This window comes from Dipteris shenzhenensis, chromosome 31 (genome assembly GCF_047967505.1).
Source record: "Dipteris shenzhenensis isolate YYH24624 ecotype China chromosome 31, Dip_SZ_1.0, whole genome shotgun sequence".
NCBI classification, from domain to species: Eukaryota; Viridiplantae; Streptophyta; class Polypodiopsida; order Gleicheniales; family Dipteridaceae; genus Dipteris; species Dipteris shenzhenensis.
In genome coordinates, this window is record NC_141626.1 from 8,033,345 (window position 1) to 8,043,664 (window position 10,320).

Consider the following 10,320-nt stretch of genomic DNA (forward strand, 5'->3'; position numbering starts at 1 on the left):
GAAACCAATCTGAATAAGAGAATGTATTATACATCTTATCAAGAATTATCAATGTGCTTAGCTACTAGAGAAGTTGATATAGGCAATGGGTATATAATCCAAGTACATCCATGCATATGCGCTTCATAAAATATTGGCTCAAATAAATCTATATGTTGGATATATTGTATAGTATATTTATAATATCAAATTACTTGTTGAAGTCATCAATGATATCACAATGAATCTGAATGATGTGTCATATGTATCAATACTAGCTGATAATTTAGTATCCATGATTGATCAAAGTATCAAATACTTCTTTAATAATTACATAATCATCAATCAAGATGGAATCCTTTCACATGGTGAATGAAATGGTACCCTATATAGGCTAGCAATAATGCAACCAAGGAAGAAAATATGCACAAGTGCTCTCATTGAAATGGCATCAAATGCTTGGACACCTAAACTCACAATCATTGCAATTCATGAAGAAAAGTAGTCTAGAGGATGGTTTATCTCAAAGATTGAAAAATGGGAACTTTGTGAAGGATGCTTGTATAGAAAATAGGACAAGGAACCATTTCCTATCAAAGGAGGAACTAGGGGACATGTTCCACTGATTTTATTCATATACATATTATAGGATACATGTTAGATACATGATCATTGGTAGAAAGAACGGATTTTTCTACTTTCATTGATGATTGCACCAAAAATGTTTCATCTACTTCATGCAAAAGAGATCTAAGACGTTGAAAATTTCAAAGACCTCAAGACAATGGAATGAGCTCAATCTGCAAGGAAGATCAAATGTTTAATCTAAATGATAATAGTAAAGTATTTGTATCACAATGTTTTGTTAAGTGTTGAAAGAGTAATGGCATCAGACTACTACAATAGATACACCATAATAAAATGGTCTTACACAAAAGAAGAGTTGGAAGTGCCTTACATTGTTCTATAAGGAGAAAAGCTCATCAACATACCCGAACATCAAAACCTCAACAAGATGGGTAAGTACATATTGTCTTGTGGATGTGGACATAAATTATTCAATCAAATACTCATAGATGTCTCACTATTAGCTTGATCCTGTCCATGTGTCTTTTGGTGTCATACCTTTGAGTGCATGAGTTGGTGAGTAGCTCATGAAATACATTTACAACTTTTTCCAAGAAAGAATTCATCAAACCACTTGTTTGAAATATACATAACGCACTCTCACAAGTTACATGATTCTTTATTTTCACCACAACATTTTCTTTTGGCATATCTCCTATAATTTCCTATCTCATGCGATGCCATGGCTTTTGAGAACTTAGCAAACTCATGTGGCAAGTACTCTTTGCTATTATTTCTCCTTCAAACATTAGATTTTTCTTCTTCAATGAGCTTATGCCATTGCCTTGAAGGTCATGAACATTTCAAACATTACAATAGTTAAGCTCATTTTTTATGTTTTTTTCAACGGAAAATACACTTTTTTTCAAACTGTGATATGTACGTTGAAAGTAACATCTATATAAGCATTGATAAGTACGTTGTTATTTAAGTAAAATTTTATGTCGATATGTAGAATTTTGATGCTAATAGCAACGGTTATATTGATGCTCATATCGACGGTTATACTGAGTTATTTGTAGGCCCCTTTTGATGCTTTTTTTTAACAGTAATATCGACTTTGGGGGACAAGTTTTGACAACAATCATTGACACTAATATTCATGCTGGTAAAAACTCCCGAAGCCTTATTGACACTAATATCGATAGTTTATTTTGTGGAATTTTAAAAAAAGGGAAGATTAGGGCTTGGGCAAGCCATAATCTACCCTTTTATAAACATATGTACTACACTGTAGTGGCCATTATATTGTATTTTTAAGGATTGTTCATTACAAAATTGTCCTATTACATCATATGAGGTAAAATATTGACACTATATATAAGTTTGCATTGTCTCCGTGTGTCCGTCACATCAATAGGTAGATGGGTAAAATGTAGTGCTAGTGCTCACTAGTCCCATCCTCATCGTCATCCTCTCCACTCCCATTGGTTCCTCTCCACTATCATCATCCCCACTAGTGCCCCCTCCACCTGTTGCAACATCCTCCTGGCAATCATCTCTCAAGTGTTCATCTCCATCCTCATGTTGAACCAGGCAGCACATGATTTACATGGTTAGTATATATATCTTTGAGAGCATTTCTAAAAAATACATTGAGGGAATGCACAAATTCTCCTCTCTCCACAATAGGTTCATTAGAGCTTCTGTGTTGTTGTATGCATACCTATACTCATCATCTCTACTTTCCCGGCCCATTTTCATAAACTAAGTTCATGAGAATACACATTAGTTTTAGTGATTGACATGCTACCCAAAATTATACATTAAAAGAGTGAAATAAGAGGTACTTACAAAAATGTTTCAAAGGCGGCCCTCCACCAAATCCCAAGTGGGATTGGCCCACTTTACTCTTCCTTGCTGCGCCATCGCTGCCTTCTTTTGTTGAGCATATTTTTATGGGTCCTTTAACTCCTTTTTAACAAGTTTCCAATCTTTCGCATGGACCCAAGCAGGCTTGGATGCTTGGATTCACTAGTGTTAGCCTTTCTATGGATTTGATCTTTTCGCGACTTCAGCATCTTGGCCATTTGTCAAACTCAAGGTCCTCAAATGGCACAAAGAACTCTGTCGTTATTGTATCAAGGATATAATCCTTTTTCTTTTGTGGCTACTTGTGAAAATGCATCACCACCCTCTTGAATACGGAGGATACAAGCCCATGCATTCGGTTTATGACCTGGGTACCTCTGGAATCCATTATTATTTCATACTCCCTATTAACCTCATAGGGGAGGGTGGTGGAAGTTTGGGAGTCAGCTTGACACCTCCAACAACACTACCTATACAAGAGCTCAATTTTCTACGTCAACGATGGCTCTCTCTCTCTCCTTATGTCCACCTTTGGTCGTGCTTTAGGAGATCTCTACAGAGGTCGGCGGACCTGACATTCATTGTCTCTCCTCGTCCCACTCGCGCATTGGGATTTAGTGTCGTGAGTCTTCTTCGTACTATACCTGAGGTAGTACTATCAAAGGAGGGTTGCTTCTTACCACTTGATCCTCTGCTCGGCATCCTTCACAAAACAAAATGGGAGGGCTTATGTAAACTTTTGAAAATATTTTATTTAAACTTTAGAATGCATTCTGATTAAACATGAATACGCTTAAAGGGAAGAAGCATATGCATAAATCCTAAATCTTTAAAGCATATGCATAAAGCTTTGAAGCATATGCTTCAAACTAGGCATAAAGCTTCAAGGGAGAAAATATAAGAAAAGAGAAAGGGAGAAAATAGAAGAAAACAGAGGCCAAGCATGAAAAGGTTTTCATTGTCACTTGTTTCTCTTGATGTTCTTGAATGGACTTGCTTTCTACCTTGGTATCTTAATCTACAGTGTCTTTTGTATTTCTCTCCTTATGCACACTACTGTGTTGGTGGGATGGTTAGTGCTTGAGCACTTGGCGGATGAAGATTAAGATAATCTATCGATTAAGATAGGAAGGGAGGAAGCGAGTCCAATTAAGAATATCAAGTGATGATGAAAACTTTTTCATGCTTGGATTCAAATAAAGCTTAAATCTTTGAAGGATATGATTATTTTCAGGGAAGGGAAAGGGAAGCATGTTTTCAAGAAGAGTGAGGATTCCAGGCCATCACAATGGTGAAGTCTCCATCTACTTCAACACTGTGTTCCCTAGAATCTCCGCCAGTGGTGGATAAGTGTTCCCCTCCTAGATAAATGCATACATTCATTTCAAAATATTTATGCATAAGCATAAATCTTAAGGCTTTAAACCATATGCTTCAAGCCTTGGGAAGCATATAGGCTTGAAACCATATGCTTAAAGCAACTTTAAATCATATGCTTTAAGCTTTAGGCATATCCATATGCATATACTTTGACACTTTACGGCCTTGCTAATTCAACTTATTAAACATACATTTATTTTGAAAGAAAGGGAAAGCATATGTTTGAAGCCTATTTCAAAACATACGTTCATAAAGCCTACCACTCTTTGTAAATTCAATTAATTAAACATACATACATTTTGAAACAAATGGAGGAAAAGGAGAAAAGAGAAAAGAGAAAAAGACACAAGGGAAAGGGAAAGGGTGGGAAGGGAGGGAAGGGAGAAAAGAGAAAAGAGAAAAGGGAGAAAAGGGAAGGGAAAAGAGAGAAAAGGGAAGGGAGAAAAGAGAAAAGAGAAGGGGGAAAAGGAAGAAGGAAAGGCAGAGGGAAGAAGAGAGAAAATGAGAAAAGGAAAAAATAGAAGAAGGAGAAAAAAGAAGATCAAAAGGGAGAAAACAGAAGAAAAGGAGAACGGAAGGGATGGGATGGGGAAGGGAAAGGGAAGGGGAAGGAAAGGGAAAGGGGAAGGGAAGGGGAAGGGAAAGGGAAGGGAAAGGGAAAGGGAAGGAAAGGGAAAGGGAAGGGGAAAGGGAAAGGGAAATGCATGGAAAGAGAAAGTGAAGGAAAGGGAAAGGGGAAAGGGAAAGGAAAAAAAAACTTGAGAAAATCAATATACCTGGTGGAAAGCTTGCAAGGTACAGTGGTCATCTTTAGTGGTGTAGAGGTGCTTCCAAGCTGTGGAGGTCCAAAAAGGTGTAGAGGATCAGTGAAGGATGGAGGAGAAGAATGAAAGTGACGTGATTCGAGATTGGGTTTTGGGTTTTGCTTCCCACAGCATCGATATCACTGTCACTAAAAGCATTGCAAATAAATTAAAATCATATTCTCGGGTTTAGGATATTTAGTCTCAAAATTTAAATGCAACTCCCTATTTCAGGTCTTCATAGTGTTGGTAAGGTGATAGCATGAAATGGGTTGTGAAGTTTTAAAACCTATGGGCAATGTTTTAGGGTTTGTTATAATTTTATTTGAAGTAGGACGTTGTCAGACAAAGATGTCAATTTTCCATTGCCATGTTCAGCATCCATTTGCAAAATGGGATGAAAGTTGGCAGTCCTCTAATTCACAATGGTACAAATATTTTTTCTAGGTACTACTGCATTTGGTGTAAGAAAATGTGTTATTTTTAAGAATATGTATTAACTTTTCACCACATATCAAAATAATACTTTGCAAGGGACTTAGACTCGCCTAGATTGAGGTTGTGGAGAGTATCATGGCCATAGGATCCCATTTGGATGGTCAAGAATGAAACTTTCAATGTTTTTACCCATGCATCCCCACTTCTACTTCAAAATAATGCACTGATGGTGTTCTAGTCATGCAAATGGGACCCAATGGTCACGATACTTTACAAGGGAGTCAACCTCACCTAGATTGAGGCTTGTACAAAGTATCGTGGCCATCGGATCCCATTTGCATGGTCAAGAACGAATATTCCATGTTTCTACCCATGACTCACCTAGATTGAGGCCCGTGCAAAGTATCATGGCCATCGGATCCCATTTGCATGGTCAAGAATGAACATTTCCATGTTTTTTCCAATGCATCCCCTCTTTTGGTTTGAATTAATGCCCCGACGGTGTTCTAGTCATGCAAATGGGACTCGATGGCCATGATGCTTTGCAAGGGACTCAAACTCACCTAGTTTGAGGCCCTTGCAAAGTATTATGGCCATCAAATCCCATTTACATGGTCAAGAATGAGAATTTCCATGTTTTTTCCCATGCATTCCCTCTTCTGGTTCAAAATAATGCACCAGTGGTGTTCTAGTCATGCAAATGTTTTTGCCCATGCATCCCCTCTTCTAGTTTGATATAATGCCCGGTGGTATTCTAATCATGCAAATGGGACCCAATGGACATTATAATTTTCAAGGGACTAAAACACATCTAGATCAAGTCCCACAAAAAGTTTTATGGCCATCTAATCCCATTTGCATGGTCAAAAATGAACATTTCCATGTTTTTTCCCATGCATTCCCTCTTCTAGTTTTAAAAAAAGTGCCTCGGTGGTATTCTAGTCATATAAAATGGGACCTAATGGCCACGATACTTTGCAAGGGACTTAAAATCACCTAGATTGATGCCCATGCAGAGTATCATGGCCATTGGATCCCATTTGCATGGTCAACATCCATGTTTTTTCCCATGCATCCCCTCTTCTAGTTTGAAATAATGCCTCAATGGTATTCTAATCATACAAAATGGGACCTTATGGCCATGATACTTTACAAGGGGCTTAAAATCATCTATATTGAGGCCGTGCAAAGTATCATGGCCATAGGATCCCATTTGCATGGTCAAGAATGAACAAAACCATGTTTTTGCCCATGCATCCCCTCTTCTACTTCATAAAAATCATAATACACTACCGTAATACTATGCTTTATGCATTAACTATGTGAGCACATATTATGGAACCCCCATTAGCTCCATGTGATAGATCAAACTTTTTTTAGACAAATTCTCAATGTCCTGTTAAGAATAAAACATTATCGATGCTTTCTTTGACATTGATAGCGATGAAAATAGTGACTCTGGTAAACTTTCAAAATGTTTTTTGATGAAAATATCGACGGAAGAGGGCATAATCAATGATTAAACAAAATGGGTTCAATTTTTGGCATGTTTTGTTCTCATGGATGGTTTATGGTGTTTAATGATCATGTGTATCTGCTCATGAGAGTCCAAAGAAGAGACTAGTAGAGCAAATCTTTATCAACAATTCTTGTATGATTGTGCATGATGCAAAGGACAAATAAGGAGGTTATGCAACATATCAACAACACACATAAAGAGATATGGTTGCTTTCAACCCTTACTAGAGATATAGTTGAATGCTAGTAGTTCCAGTGCCCCTTCTACCAGAGTTTTAGAAAGTGAAAATAGTTTGAGCTCCTCAGAGGGTTTCTCATATACTGATTTGGGAGACCTCGATCTACATGCTGAAGATGTGTGAAACTTGGCCACAGATGATCAAGAGGATGAGCATCAATCTCACAACTGACTAACAACTAGAGATGCTTTTGAACTAAATCACCTCCCTTGATGATGCCACATGCTTCACTTAAATCTATGATGGCACAATTGTTACATCAAAGAAGAAGAAAGATGAGTTGTATTGCCCTTCACAAGTGGATAAAGGGGAGCTAAGAAGAAGAGAGAGTACTCACATGCGCGATTAGAGAGAGGGAAATAGACATTCAAAGGTAGAAGAGAGAAGAGAGAGAGAGAGTACACTCGCCATTTTGGCCCAAGCGCCCAAGCTCGCCAAAAAATGATCCCGTAAAAATATGTTTATTTTCTTATTCTTGTATATAATGTTGGCATATTTCTTTGTAGATATTACGAATCTACTCTTTGACCAACTGAGACCTCATCTCATCTAACAACCATTGATTAAGTACTTAGTTAGATAGTACAAGATAGTACGATCTTGAACTAGCAGCTTGCCCTCCTAAGTTACTGCTGTGACTTGTTGAAATTACCATCACCCCTTAAACCCATTTTTCCCTTCCAATGATTGTTTTGCAAGAAACGACTAGACTTAAGATAAGATCAGACCTACCAATACCTATCAACCTATCATACTAGCTCAAATAAGGCCCCAGTCCATAACCCTTGCCTCTATCAACCACTTAGTACTTGGTAATGACATGTTTCTCAAATTGACATCAGGCAACACAAGCAATATAATGACATGTTTCTCAAATTGACATCAGGCAATACAAGGAGTATAATGCAAGTTTGGTCACGAGAACCTCCTCAACATCTTCTCCTCTAACCAATGTTGATGTTTAATGGGGGTGTTTCCTCAGGAAATAGAGGTGGCCTTATGTTGGCCTCTTTGAAGAGGTATCTCTTGGATATGAGTGCATGATAAAAGCTAGGAGTTAGTCTTGCAAGGCATTGGGTGTCTCATTTAGAGTTCTTTTCTTTTGTTATTTTACAGTTGTAGGCCGCATGCAATATGCACTCTGTTTTGTTGGCCATTTTTGTATTTTTTTGTCTTGTTTTTTCAGGTGTGATTGCCACATTAATATAATTACCTTTTTTTTAAACAATAAAATGTTGTTGGATTGAGTCGTGAGTTCAAAGGATGATTATAAAGATTGAAATAACATAGATGCATTTGTTAGTTTAAAGTAAGAACCATTCAAGTTTCAAGATATTCAACAAGTGTGGAAATCTAATCTATATAGGGCTATGGTGTAGATATGATCTCCTTTCCTATGCCTTGATTCGAAGAGCTTAGGATAACGGTATACGTAAAGGTGAATATCAATGTCATTTCCTCTAATATTTGTAGCAAATATAATGCATGAAGGTTTATGAACGGATGCATTTATGTACAAGGTCCTCACATTGGCTCGTGCGATTTTAGTAATTACCATGACCATGAAAGTAGTTGGAACATTAGATATTCGGTTTATGTGAGTTGATCATGGCCCACAAGTAGTTTTCCAAATGCGATTCGCCACGTCCCACACCCATTGTACAATTGGCTAGAATGTCATTCCACGTTACCTTAGAAATCTATTTACAAAATCGTGGACGTTGCCATGTTTTTATAATTTTTTAACTGGATTGAAGAAATGTAAATGTCGGGATGGCCGAGTTGGTCTAAGGCGCCAGATTAAGGTTCTGGTCCGAAAGGGCGTGGGTTCAAATCCCACTCCCGACATGTAACCCTTTTTGTGACCGCGCCGACTGGGTGACATTCGGGTTCTTTGCAAGACGAAAGTGAAGATCTAGGATATCTGTATTGAGGGCCGCCTTCATGAACTAAAATTTGGAGATGACCGGAAGATTCAGCTTCGTCTCATGTTAGCCAAACGGATACGCACAGGTAGCCCGCATAGAGAGGGGAATTGAAGTGTATGGAATGCAGCTGAATAAATGTCACAGACGATCTGCCAATCGGCTGATCTTCAATCTATGAACTCTTGTGTCACTCGCAAAGTAACAAGTCGGACAGCATCGATGGCAGACCTCTTTCTTTTCCGGAATGCAATTCCGACTTTTCCAAGCGTGTAAAGTCTCTTTTAATGTACAACCATGTCGCCGTCTCGAGTGCAGGTGATGATTGGTTTTTTTGCAAGAAGCAGGTGATGATTGCTTACCAAGCTCGCTGAACAAACGTGCTGGGGACCGCTTTCTTTTCTTTTCCAAGCGTGTAAAGTCTCTTTTAATGTACAACCATGTCGCCGTCCTCGAGTGCAGGTGATGATTGGTTTTTTTGCAAGAAGCAGGTGATGATTGCTTACCAAGCTCGCTGAACAAACGTGCTGGCCCCTGGGGACCGCTTTCTTTTCTTTTCCAAGCGTGTAAAGTCTCTTTTAATGTACAACCATGTCGCCGTCCCTCGAGTGCAGGTGATGATTGGTTTTTTTGCAAGAAGCAGGTGATGATTGCTTACCAAGCTCGCTGAACAAACGTGCTGGGGAGGAGGGGAGATGATGCTCTGCGCTTTCGGGGAATGGTGAGGTCAAGTGAAGATAAGCTTTGCCAACAAGGGTAGTGAAGGGAGAGATGAGTGACAGAAGTGCTGCTGATCGGGTTGATTCTTTTCGTCTCGAGAATCTACAAATGGATGCTATCTCTGAAGCAGGCATGACCGACCGGATGAGCTTCGTGCTCAGAACTGTTGGAGGCTGGATCGCAAAGTGCAGAAAGTGCAAAACAATATTTCCAAGAGGGCTCACGAGATCACTTACGTCGGTGCTGGTGCGAGTGTCTATTCCAATTCACGCGAGCCTCTGGATGCGATGGCAGTTCGAGCATTTGGGTGCAAGCTTGGGTGCAACGAAATTTGTGGGGCTCGTTTGGCCACCAGGTGCTCTGCACACTGCCCATCCAATCGAAGGCCTCCTGTCTACATCCGATCTGCCTCTAGCCAATCAAGCCCCATCCTTCTCATCGAGCTGTGTGCGTGACCTGAACAGCAAGTCCACCCTCCCACCACCTTTGGCCACACCGCCACTGCACCTTCCTCCTGTAGAAACAGGCGCTTAGAGCCCGTTCCCGCCGATTGCCCACATGGCATCTTTTAGCATGTTTGAGCGTTGAGCATTGAGTTGTTCCCATGCTTGCTTGAACGCTGCAAACCTTTCCATTGTCAGGTAATAGGACCCGTTGCAGACCTTTACGTCGTCAATGCTTTTTTGAGCAGCGAATGGTGTGTGAGTAGGATGAGGGAGAAGATGAATTAGTGTCAGCTAGCCCCGAAATGCCCGGGCAGCAAGTGAAAATTTCCATCTCTACAGGGGCGATGAAGCACTGCTTTTGGGCGTGGCGAGCAAGAGACTATGTCGTGGGAACTTTGCAAGCATTCGCATTTCCTGGCATTTTCTAGCATTC

The 10,320-nt window shown here is 39.5% G+C and overlaps 1 non-coding gene across 1 annotated transcript; it reads left to right on the forward strand.

Moving 5' to 3' along the window:
* The first annotated feature begins 8,563 nt into the window (after nucleotides 1-8,563).
* On the forward strand, nucleotides 8,564-8,644 carry TRNAL-AAG (transfer RNA leucine (anticodon AAG)). Its single transcript has one exon. It is a non-coding gene; the product is annotated as a tRNA-Leu (tRNA).
* The last annotated feature ends 1,676 nt before the right edge of the window (nucleotides 8,645-10,320 follow it).